The 13,067-nt window shown below is 42.7% G+C and overlaps 1 protein-coding gene across 3 annotated transcripts in view; it reads right to left on the bottom strand.

The window, feature by feature from the left end:
• Positions 1 to 12,523, bottom strand: part of MTUS1 (microtubule associated scaffold protein 1) — a 190,351-nt gene extending 177,828 nt beyond the window's left edge. Inside the window, exon 1 of one of the 3 annotated variants that reach the window (XM_074951328.1) lies at positions 12,453 to 12,523. The gene's annotated coding sequence lies outside the window, so the exon portion shown is untranslated. Of the gene's footprint in view, positions 1 to 11,812; positions 12,066 to 12,452 lie in introns of those variants that run through there. The other 2 variants (XM_074951327.1, XM_074951326.1) reach the window with 2 other exon arrangements.
• Between the last annotated feature and the right edge of the window lie 544 nt (positions 12,524 to 13,067).

Raw genomic sequence — 13,067 nt, 5'->3', positions numbered from 1 at the left:
AGGAATGATAATGTAACAGCACCCACAATGTAGGCTTCCCTAATTACATGGGCATCCTTTAATGGGCTCACTCATTCATAATTACACAGTTCAGATAGTAATACCTTAATTTGAGGTTTTTTGATTTGGGTTGCTTTATATTACAACCTTCATAAACAATACAATAGCAGTATCAAGTCTACATGATTTTCTTTCCTTGTAAAACCATTTATCGAGCCATACTGGACTACAGCTGTACATGCTGATATACTTCCAAGCCTAAGGGGACATTATACAGCTACTGTTCTTAGAACAGGGGTTCTCAAACTGGTGGTTTCAAAACTGGTGGTCTCAAACTCCTCAGAGGGTCACGAGGTTATTAAGTGTGGGGGGGTCCATGAGCTGTCAGCTTCCACCCCTAAATCCCACTTCACCTCCAGCACTTATAATACTGTTAAATATATTAAAAAAAAGTGTTTTAAATTTATAAAGGGGGAGTCGCACTCAGGGGCTTGCTGTGTATAAGGGGTCACCAATACAAAAGTGTGAGAACCACTGTTTTAGAATGAGCTATTTGAGTCTATATGAAGTGAGACAGTGCAAAAGCCAATATTTGCGATTTGTTGATGGCAGTTGGTACCATAGTCCAAAGATTGCAGTAACCTGAAAATGAGTTAATGTTTAAAAAAAATAATCAAGCATCAATAAGTCAATGAACTCTCTCAGAACTAGAAAAAATATATTAGACTAGAATGGCAAGAACGGAGACACTGGAGTATCAATGTAGTCAAATTCCTTAATGATGTTAGGAAAGCAGTCAATGCTACACTGACAGAGCTTGCGTTTCCTAGCATTTGAAATTGCCAGGATATGATCTGGATCAGGTTTTAGTCCAGCCTGTGAAATTCTATGCCCCAGAAAGGAGAGTTCAGTTTGTCTAAATTTGCATTTGGACCTATTGAGCTGGAGGCCTGCTGTGCTGATGCACTTTAGTACAGACTGCAGGTTACTGTCATGCTCCTCAGAAGTATTTCCAAATACGATATCATCATCCAGATAGCACTGAACTTCATGTTGAGTCTTCAGAATCAATAACATTTTTTGAAAGGCACTGGGGCAGATGCGAGACCGTATGGAACACGTTTAAAACAAAATGTCCCTCGTGTAATAAATGCTCCGAGGTCTCTGCTATCTTCATGCAACATGACCTGGTGGTATGCGCTCTGCAAATCAAGCGTAGAAAACATCTTTGCTCCACGGAGTTCTGCAAATACTTCTTCTGTGTGAGGAAGAGGATGGCTGTCAATCACAATAGCTTTATTTGGCTCCCTTAAGTCCACACAAAGGCGAATGGCTCCACCCTTCTTCTGCATCACTACTATAGGTGAAACCCATTCCGAGGAGGCGATCTCTTCAAAAATGTCCTTTTGAACAAGTTTTCTAAGTTCCTCTGAAACAGCTTCCCTGACTGAAAGTGGTAAGCGCCGTAACTTCTGTCGTACAGGCACCACATTATTCCGCATTTTAACTTTATGCAGAAACCCATAAGCACAGCCGAGTTTCTCCTCAACCTGGTGTTGGGTCCCAGCTGAAACTGGTGTGTGTACCGCAAGAGTGCTTTGCTGAGGAAGATCAATTCGTCCATTAACTACCCTGAGATTTAAAGCAGCCAATAAATCTCTGCCAAGGATAGGAGTGCCTTTGTGGACAATGTAGAACTCTGCAGTTACACAGCAATCGCCAAAAGTAACTATTACTGGCAGGCAGCCATGTACTGGATTATGGTTTTTCAAAATAGCACACCAAGTGAAGTTTGGGTTCAGTAAGAGGCACATCTTTAAAGTAATGCAGATAGATGGAATCGGGTAGTATAGCTACTGCTGAGCCAGTGTCCAACATTAGCTGAATAGAGTGTAGTTTGCCCGAGGGTATGGCAGAAACGTTTACAGTGCACTTTATCTGTTCTGGAATATGTGCAGTAGTGATTTTGTCCATGCTCAGCACAGTAACATCTGGTATTGTAACTGCATGCACTGGTTGATTGAACTGGCTGCTGTGACATACTTTAGCAGAATGTCCAATCTTTTTGCAACGATTGCACTGAGCTACTTTTGCTGGACTTCATGTTTTCTCTGTGGATCCTCACAACATCTTGCAAGCTACACAGGGTTTTACTGTATTTGAATTTGCTCATTCAGTGGTTTTTCATAAGTTTTCCTCTTGCAGTTGTGTGTCTGCAGTGGTAGTGAACTTTTCTGCAAAAGAGTCACAGCCTGGACTGTGCCTCCTGTATCCATGCTCATTATTTTGGCTTCAGCTGTAGCTGACTCAATCTGAGTAGCAATGGTTACTGCTTTTTCTAGTGTAAGTTGTGGTTCTAGAAGCGAGTGTTCTCTTACACGAAGCATGGTTGTTTTCTCAATGAGCTGGTCTCTAATCATCTCATCTGCCATATTCCCAAAGTCACAAATTACAATCAGACTCCTCAGGGAAGCAATATACTGCATTATAGTTTCCCCTGGTTTCTGCTCACACTGGCGAAACCTGTAGCGATTAGCTACTACATTCACTTCTGGCACAAAAAAAAAAATCTTTAATGCAGTGAGTGCAGTCTCATATTTATCATCTGCAAGGGAAAGTGTAAAATATATGTTGCCCTTCTGCTCCAAGGCAGTGGATTAGCAGAGCATGCTTTCTTACTTCAGAAATCTCTGTAGCACTGATTGCAAGCAGATAAGTCTCAAACATATAGATCCAGGTAGTAAAAGCAATTGGAGGCTCACCTGGGCTCTGCAGAAAGGGTGCGGGTGGGTTCAGAGGCAGAAGATCCATCCTCATTGCCAAAATGTTGTAGCAACCAGGCAAGGTACTAACAAGCTTCAACAGGACTTTATTTTCAAAGTGGAAACCTCTTTACCAAGCTGCTGCTGCACCCTCTGTAGCTTTCTCCCAGCCTCTCAACTCCTCCCCCCCTCCTTCCTGTTTCCAGTCCTTCCAGACTCCCAACAGCCAGTGCTCCCAGTTCTAATAATCACAAGCAACATCTGAACACCTTAAGTGCACTTAAGGAACCATAGCTGAAATAAAGATGGTCACTCAACATCAACTATTATCTCTCTAGCTAAAGGAGAAATTAAATAACTCTACTCATCTCAGAGCAAAGAGAATAAAATAGTGAAAGAATGTGCCAAAGCAATGGGGTTTTTTTTTGTTTTTTGTTTTTTACTGTTGGATAGAAGAGAAGGTTCTTTTAGCAATAGAAAGTACACCAGCATTTAAACCTTTGGGCAACTTTTTGGAACTAGGAAAACCATGGAAAAGATGGACACTAAACTGACTGCTAAAATCATAATTAGTGCCATTGATCAATATTGCTGTTACCTAATTAGATTTTGTTTTGCTTGTTAAAGCCAAGTGGTAAAAACAGTTTTTGGGAAAAAATACTTGTGTGTTTATATACAAAAGCATACATTTTCCTAAACACTGCCTCCACATAAGTTACCAGAAAGTGTCTGAAGTGGAAAAACTAAATTGAACACCTACAACCAAACTGAACCATGAGTCCAGTTTCATGAATGTTTAAATGTATTTTCTTCATTCCACCAGTTCAAGTAAACTAAGGGTCCTTCAGAAGAGACATCATTGTATCATTTCCACTCTTAAGACAAATCTTGCTAGAATAATCCAGTTAAACTAAAAATTGATTGATTCCTGTCAGCTGGACACTCATTTCCATGAGAAGAAGTTTTGAGTAATGGAAAAATTAAGATGATCCTAGACTTACCGCCATTTAGATAACTTACTGAACCAATTACTAAATAATGTCCTCCACGATCTCTGAAAATGCTTGTGCCCTAACCAATAACTTTCAACATATCTACTCAAAGTGAAACACCAGGCTATCCTTGGTACTTATTCCTATGACAACCTCATATTTTCCTGAACAGTGAAGGAGTTATTTCAAATAAGCTTTGAGAGCTTTGCGTCAAATCTTAAAGTTCTGAAGACTCTGTAGTACAGCAGTTTTATTTAGCTAGCATCAACTTTCAGCATCTAGCAAACTTAGCTATTAGAAGTTCTGTCAATGGTCTTAAATTGGCAACTTTCTTGCTGTTTAATTTACCTTTTTGTTTGCATCAAGCAATATTAAACAGTGAGAAACAAAGGTCTTAAGGCTATGAAGTGGTAAAAACAGTTTTCCTGTTCTGTAGGTCAGGCATTAGAATTATGAAGTTTTGAATCTTATAAAGAGGTTGAACAATTGCCATAACAGTGTATACTATACATAAATTATTTCAAACTAACATAACTGAGTTGCAAAGCTACTTCTAGAGTTGCAGCATAGCCATTCTAATGTGCACTTGGTATGTAATTTTGCCCAATAAAGATGCAATTAAGTTAAGGAAATCTTCATTGGTGCTCCATATTAAGTTTGCTACAGAAAAATTTTGAACAGTCAAGTTACTTCGGTACCACAATTTCAGAAGAACTAGATGAATTTCTCTGTTGTGAGGCATATGGCAGACAACTTCTCTAGACAGTTTTATTTAATTACCTCTGACTTTTTGCATTATACTATATTAGTTAAAGTAATGTTGAGACACTTATCTCAACATATGGTGAAAGGTAAATTCCATTTATAGTGTTCCATATACAGTAATGCTTTGTGCAATATTCTGTTGGTTCTTCTACTACTTTAAACTTGATTATGAACTTACAGCTTGAAATTTTCAAAGGTACTTTAAGACTATCATTGCACCTCCAGTGAACACATTTAGCTGTATTTGTTGATAGATCAAAAAAAGTTCCTCTTTGTGCCATAAACCTGGCAATTCCAGTAACTTCTCAAGTGGTTTTTTTTAAAACCTGTACAGTTAAGTTGAACTTGCAGCGTTCTTGGCCTTACAGTTACCATAGTGACCATGATTAAGGCCCTGCTTAATTTGTGATATTGCAGAAATTGTGGATCCCACAATACTAGGCTTCCACAGCAATTTTGAGTTTAGTTAGCTTACTTTGCCCTGTCCACAATTTTTCATATATTTTGAGGTTTGCAACACACTTCCCCCCCCCTTTAGTACACAGTACAACCCCATTTACCTGAGCAGAGAGTGGCTCAGGCTCCCCCTCTCTGGGTATGATCAGGCTTCCACTGTGAGGCCTGGGCATTAATGATTGTAATGGAGTTGCAGCAAAATGTCTGGTTACAAACTACTAGCAGGCATAACGTAATACTTGAGTGTTTATATTGTTCCAGCAATTTTTTCTTAAACAAACAGGTCTTCTCTGGCTTTCCCAAATTACCACAATTAATAAAGGCCCATTACTACTTTTCTGGTATTTTCTAGGTCTTCTCCGCAACTCAGCCATAATTATTTGACAATCATCCCACAATTCAAGCAGGGCCTTAACCATGATATATTATAGAAGGAAGTGAACATCATTAGGGACTTATGAGACCTTCTACTTAATCACATGGCATTTGGAGTCTCTGCTCATACTATGAAACTTGCATCCTCATCACCCACCCGAAAGAGGAACGTGCTATGCCGTCAGCTTTATAGTTGCTGTTATCCAATATTTACTGGATGGCTAGGTTAGATTCCATAACCTTCATTTCTAATTTTTAGAGTAAGTATTTTCATAATGCTTAGATCAAACAGCTACTGTGCATTCAACTAGACGGATCTAGTTTGCCAACCCTGGTTATTTTATCATGTGTCTCACAGTACTTTGTGTTACTGAAGGCCCCAGCCCTTGGAGTCATGTGACTACATGAGAATCTCTGCTTTCATAAAAATGTTTCTAGCCCTCATGGTTGCAGAGAAGTTTGAAACCATGTACCCTAAAGCTAAGAAGGCAATTAAAAGCCTAGGATTTTTTCTTCACTCTCGTGAATTTGGGGGCCCTAACTTACATAACACTTTGGGTTGGAAATACTACAGGTCTATGCTTACGGCTGAAATCGGTACCTCAAAAGTGGGGAGGTAGATTTGTTCTTCTGACCTGTAATCTAAGTGGAATAAAAGGGGGAAAAAGTAACGCTGGGCATCCAAGAACAATGTGAGCCATTTATTTGTACGGAAAGAACGTTTCTTTATACGGTTCCACCATACGCTCAATCCGAGCTCCCAAAAAATGAGTAATACTCTGCTGTTATTTAACAATGATGCCCAGCAGCTACTATTTTGTATGCCATTTTTAGTTGGAGTTCAGATTTCTTCACTGGGTATTTATGAACTGTAGACTCTTCATATGCTGGATAGCATGTAACTGGTGAAAGCACTGCACTGAATTGTAGCTGCAGGTTTATCTGCTTCATCTTATTTTCAACCAAAACCAAGAGTTTTAAAGCAACCCTATCTACAAGTTACTTGAAAGTTGTGTAACACTCTTTAAAATGAGTGAGCATAATCTTATATGCAATATAAACCTAAATTTAAGTCCGACGTTCATAATGTGACCCCCTCCAACTCCAAAAGCTGGCAGGCTTTGTCTGGTCAAGGAGAGGGTCATAGCTCTTTTAAGTGTTCCTCCTCTTTTGGGTTGGAAAGTGACAACACCTGAACTAGGCATTGATCAGAAGGGCGCAGGTAAGCCACTGGCCCCCTGTGGGCCTGAGAGAGGGTATCTTTATATCCTGCCATACCCAATAGAGCATGAGTGTGGATCTGCTGGCCTCACTCCAGACTGTGGCGGGTAGGTTGGGAGCATCACTAGCAGAACTAAAAACAGACAGAGAGGCTCTTCTCTAAGGTCACTTACTTAAGAATTGAGTTAAATAGCCAAGTTGGGATTTCTGGATACTCCAGAAATAAGTTCACAGAACTTTTAGGATTGATCAGGAGGGTAAGGGCAGTCAATAAGGTTGTACTACATGAAGTGCAGACTATTATTGGTCATCCTAATTTTGCATATAAAGTCGTGGCCCCAGGATGAGCACTTTCTGCTTGGCTGTCAGCTGCTACTGCTAGGGTACTGAGGCCCAATTATTTTTATAAGAGCGAGTAAAGAATTGGAAGATTTATGGATCTGGGAACAGTTCCTAAATCACTTTAATGGAGTTTCCTTTCAGAGAGAGGAATGGATGCTATGCTAGAGGCAGACCTAAAAATTGGCTCTGATGCATCAGGGTAATTTTTTTTTAAACCAAGGCAGGTGGTGTGCTCAGAAATGGCTTACTGACTAAATGCAAAAGGAGATAGTAAATTCCTGGAATTCTTTCCCATTTTAGTTGCAGTTACTATTTGGGAGAAGGAGTTTACAAACCAAAGTGTTTCTGGAGTGACAACGCAGGAGCGACACATGTTATTGATCAACAGTCCTCCAGATCACTCAGCGTGATGAGATTTGCAAGGGCACTTGTCCTGCAGCATTCAATAAATAACTTCTGGTTTACTCGTAATAATGGAATAGCCGATGTTGTGTCTCAATTTCAGATGGACAGGACAGACGGAGACTTGACTCCAGGAGCCAACAAGGAACACAAAACAGATGCCACTGGCCCTTTGGAAACTTGGAGTATGACTGCTATTGGATGAGAGAGAAGGTGGTTGAGGTAATATCTTTTATTGGACCAACTTCTGTTGGCGAGAGAGACAAGCTTTCGAGCTAAAACAGTTCTTCTGGCGCCAACCATATCTGGACACTTACCAGGCATCATTTGTAGCTGGATAAAAGGTTACTCTATCCTTGCAGCAGGTTTAGTTAGGATGTTAGAGGAGTGGTCTTGAGATAGAGGGCCAAGAGAAAATCCCCAACAATTCATTATTCAGATTCTTAGATATCTGGCGCAGGTTTTCCACCAGATATGCCAGTGCAACCAAGAGGCAGCCTAGTTCAAGGCCACATTCCTGGTGCCATTTTTTTGAGCATTTAGAGCCAGTGAACGAGTGCCTGGGTCAGCAAGGGATACTTCAGGTAGGCCTTTGGAGTTTAGGGACTCTCAGGATGGTGAGCCATCATCTTGACTTTGTAGACGTAAAAAATAAATCAGAGAGGACAAGGTGAGTCCATAGTGCTACAAGGGGGTGGTGAGGCAGGGATTTGCTAGTCAGGGCATTAAGGGCTTAAGGAGTTACCTCACAAAAATACTATTGTGTGGCAATCAAGGAGGCTTAATAATGTGACCAATCCTGGCTAATGAATTTAGGTCCCCTTTGTTCAGGTTTGGTGTTGCACGAGGGATGCAGACAATTGGGCATTGCAATTCAGATGGAGTACAGAATGTATGTGAGGCTTCCAGTGGGTAATCCGAGTTCAACGGCATGAATGGCTAATTTTAATATCTATTCAATTTTCAAGCGTAAAGGAGTGGGTCACATGAACTGATGCATGGATCTGCAGATATGATTTGTGCACTGGGTCCACTGGTGGGCTGCTAGTTCATCTGTAAGTTCACAGGCAAGGCGATTTTGAGTTGGCATGAAAAAAGGAGCTGCTCTGGGACCAGCTGATGCCTCTTGCACTCAGACATCCAGGAAGTAGCCATTGGACAGGATTCTAGTGCACCTGGGTGAAGACAATTTAGAATTTTATGACAATCAGGGCCTTCTCCCAGGGGCAACTGTAAACTCTGAAAGGCTGCACCAGAGCAGGGTGGGGAGCTGCTGACCCTAACCCATTCGAGAATCAATTCAGAAGGGCATGGCAAATCAGAACTGGGTACACGCATGATTAGGTCAGTTTATAAGAGACTATTTCTGACCTCAGACCATTCTTCATGCCACACTGATGTAACAGAGAAATCTGGGCAGGGCAAGCAGGCTCACAACGGGTGCCTCGATGACAAGAGCGAAAAGGTAGTACTGAACAAGGAAGGAATGAGGATCTGAATGGACAAGTTATTGCCAGATAGTTCCCAGACAAGTAAATGAAGTTGTGGCTTCATTAAACCACATCCCTCACATTTTGTTTATTCTTCCTATATGTTTGGTACAATGAAGATTGTAAAGCAAGACTAAGATTAATGTTCAACTTTTTACTTTAAGAGATCACAGTTGGAGTTAAACAGCTTTTATGAGATCTCAACAGAATCTGTGGTGAGCCAGCCCCTACAATTTATCACTTGCAATATAGAAAAAGGACATTTAGGACATACTATATTTCACAATCAAGAAAAGGCAGTAAATAAAGTCAGCTCATATTTGTAATCCAGACTCATTAACTGCATCCATATGTGTCATTAACTGATTTTAAATTCTTGAGGATTTAGTCAGCACTCTCAAAGGCTTCCTGCTCACATAAATGCTAGTCCATTAACAGCATGACGAGTTTTTCCCATAAGGAATTTGGAAGCAACTACTGTATATCAATAACTCAGCTCACCAAAATCATCATGCTATACAATATAGCCTAAGTGTTCACCAATTTTATAAACTCAGGGCATTTTCTTCCTTCAATAATATTACTATCCTAAAACAAAATAAATGTCAGACTAGCATAGCCAAACCCTTGATATGTTGGAGAGGAAAGTACCATCATTACTTAAGGCAAGTAAAAACTTGAATTTTGTCATTAAACACCTGTGACAGCCTAACCCGATCTTGAAAAACCTTTATGAATGAACCCTAGAAATATTTTACCCAGTGGTACTTTATGAGCCTGTACTGTGAAGCAAGTTATGAAGGGATTTCATCATCTTTGTCCCAATAGCACACTTTATCATGCACACTTATTAAATTAAAGCAGCTTTCCTTAACAAGTATTTTCAGAGCACCTTTGGTTCTTCAGTTTGATGGTGAACTTGATTTTTTTTTTTAAACCCACAATCCCTGCTTGGCCTTAGAACAATGGTGTCAAATTTGAGCTCAATGCCCTTTTCAAACTTTAGCGCTCTTCTCTTTGCCAACTCTGTGTTGTATAAATAGAAACAAAAGGTGGTGTAAACATTCAAAATATTTTCAAAAAATTTGACAAGAATGTTATAGCTCTTATTACTACACTAAATTGGTCAAGGTGGGTGCTAGCAATTACTAGTAGTTTAAAATGTCACCATTGTTTTAACATTTTTAACTTCCACTTTAATTGGAGATGCTCACCATAGTGTACTACTTTAACTACATGTTCCAAATGTCAACACTGATTTTAGTCCTCCAAAGAGGACTTTAGTACACAACTCTACCAGACCCTGGGGGGGAAGTAGGAGGGTGGGGGTAGATGGGAAATGCATCAATCTGCTCTGTAAAGAGGGTACTGGTTTTAAAATACAGTAAAATTCTTACTATTTGTTTGGAAGATGTTTGTTTTATGTGGCGGGTCACAAAAATGTACCAGGGAGGTATTTATTCTCAATATAATATTTTTAATTATGGGGAGTAGGTAGTAGACAAAGGTTACTAGACAAAGCACTTGACAATTTCTGAAAGCATAGCTGACCTTCAACTTGAGGTCTTCAATTAAGATTTTGATGGTATTAGCTCCGTCGCATGAAAGCCACAACTTTTAAAGTCTCCAAGTAGACAGAGTCTTGAACTGCTAGACTCGTTACAGTGAGAAAGTAGATGGGCCCTCCAGGATCAAGACTAAGGTCATTTATACAGTAATATAGGGACACAAAATGGAAGTAAATCCCTGGAGCAAGGAGCAGATGACTTCTGGTTCATCACTGCTAAATCCCTTATTCTGTCAGCACAAAGCTACACAAAACTAAATCAAAGGACATCAATGGGACAACAACAACAAAGAAAATCACGTGTCTGAGTATTTTATTTCCTTTTACAATTAACACCCAAGATTTGTTTAAGATGAGAAAAATGTATTCCCCCCACATGTTTATGTGACAGCATTTTGTGTATATACACAGCTTCATATTTCACTATATAAAATTTTGTCTGGGGTTCTTTTCCCACAAAGAAAAAATATTTCAAAAACAGAAAAAAAAACGTGGATTTAAGATCATAAGAATCAGCAAAGGGATTCATAAGCAAGAGTAATACCTAGATTACTTTGAACTCATTTTCAAACTGCCTAGATTTCAAGACGAAAGTGTCCCATTAAAGTTATTTTATCCAGTTCAACTAGAACAGCAGCTCAGTGTGTAGATCCCTTAAACACTAACACCTTCCAAAAAATGGGTTACTTTTTTTACATACCTTTATATGCGTTAATGACAAGCATAACCACCATTGTGTTGCTTCATGCAATATAATCTGCATCAAAAGTAGGTTGCCTTGGGAACTACAGTCAAACCAATATCCCCATACATTTACCTCTCACAGTAATATAGAACCATAAAAATATAGGGCTGGAAAGGAGCTCAGGTGGTCATCCTGTCCATCTTCTCCCTCCTCCCCCACACAAGAGGCAGGATGTAGTATACCAAGACCACACACACTGTATAAAATGGCAAGGACTAAAAGCAGGAGACTGCAGCTAGGAGTGCAGGAGAAGAGACTGTCGCCTGACCCAAGGCGAGAGAGCACGTCTAGCTATTGGTATCCGCAGTGGCTGTCACAAAAATAGTCACCTGACCAAGCCCCTAAGCGCAGGAAAGGGAGATGCACGGATTCCATCGGGCACTGCCTCCCTTCCAGAGACAGCCCGAGTTTAGCCGCAGCGCCGTGGTAACGAAGACTAGTTATTCAAGTTCATGGCGAAGTCAACAAGTAGCTCAGCAAAGCGACAGCCCGCCAGGTGCTTGCCAGCGACTGCTCCTATTACCTTCCCGCTACAGCCTCGGCTACGCAGTCTGGGGAAACTGAGCCCATCGGCTAGGACAGGCTGCAGCCCCGGGCGCAGCCAACCCTTTGCTCCCTCTCCCCCTGCCGCGCCAGGAAATCTGGCCAATTTTTCGCTAAGTCCTTGGCAGTGACTAGGAGAAAAAAATCTCTACCTGCTGGGAGAATCACCTACCGCAAGCCCAGCTGCCTGAGCTCTGAGTCAGCCTCCGGGGCTGCAGGTCCGGCGCGGCCAAGAGCGAAACAAAAGCCGAACAAGTCGCTGCAGCCGCCCCTTGGAGGCCATGGAGCCGCGTCGCAGGCAGCCCAAGGCATTTAACGGGAAGGGAGAGCACAGCTTGGAGGGGCCCGGAGAGAAACCCAGCTCCACGCTCCCATTACCTCCTTCGCTGCTGCTGCCATTCCACTACCCTCCGAAAATGGGGGGGGGGGCTCACCAGAACAGGAGCATCCCCCAACCCTCACAAAGCCCCCGCTCCTCGCCACCCCAACCCCCTCCCTTCCCCGTTGGCTAAGAACTTCGGCGCTCTACAACTGTAATTGCTGGAGGCACAGCCAACTGCATTGCAACCGGGCGGGGGGAGAAGGGCGGCTGTCAGCCCAGCCCCAAAGGCCCGTGGAACACCCCGCACAACTTGCACCAGCCCCCATCTTCCCACTGGGAAGTTTCCAGCCCCGGTCCTCGGCAATTCCCAGAGGCACAGAGAGCCGCGCCGCGGGGCGGGGCGAGACGGGGCGGGAGAAGAGAGCGGCCCTCTCAGAGCACCCCCACCCCTGAACCACAGCCCCACTCACCTCCCCCTGCAGTTGCGCTCTGCCCCGCTTTGCGCGGCACTCGGGCGCTCCTCTGGCTGGGTCTGTGCGCGCCTTCGCTCTCCCCGGGACTCGCGGGCGGGCGGGCGCGCGTGCTCAATACCAGCCAGGCCCGCCCGCGCCTTCCCTCCCTCTTTTGCCTCGGGCTCTGGCGGCACCTGTTCTGCTTTGTGACGTCAGCACACCTAAGCGCCTTCCCCCAACAGGAGCGCACCTGGCCGGCAAGGAGCCCCCTCCCTTCAGTCTCCCTCTCCCGCAGGAGCGCTCCTGGCTGCCCCTGCAAACCGCTCTCACCTGTCTGTGCAATAGACAAACAAGGATCCTGGTAATGGACAGCTTGCCTGCATCTACCACTGCGGGAGAAGTCTGGGGTAGTGATTAGCGGAAGCTGTTGGGCGCTAGGACGGCTGGGTTTAGTCCCGATGCTAGGAGACAGAGCTTAGATCAGGAAATTGGGGGTTGGGAGGGAGGATAGGACAGGGAGGTGCTGTGCTTGGTTGTGCCAGGCTCACTGGGTGATCTTGGGCTTGTCACTTGAACTCTCTGTGCCTCGGTTGCCCCCACTGTTAAATGGGGCGCTAGTAACGTGTTTCCACC

Source organism: Natator depressus, chromosome 4 (genome assembly GCF_965152275.1).
Source record: "Natator depressus isolate rNatDep1 chromosome 4, rNatDep2.hap1, whole genome shotgun sequence".
Taxonomy (NCBI): domain Eukaryota; kingdom Metazoa; phylum Chordata; order Testudines; family Cheloniidae; genus Natator; species Natator depressus.
This window is presented reverse-complemented; position numbering and strand designations above follow the sequence as displayed.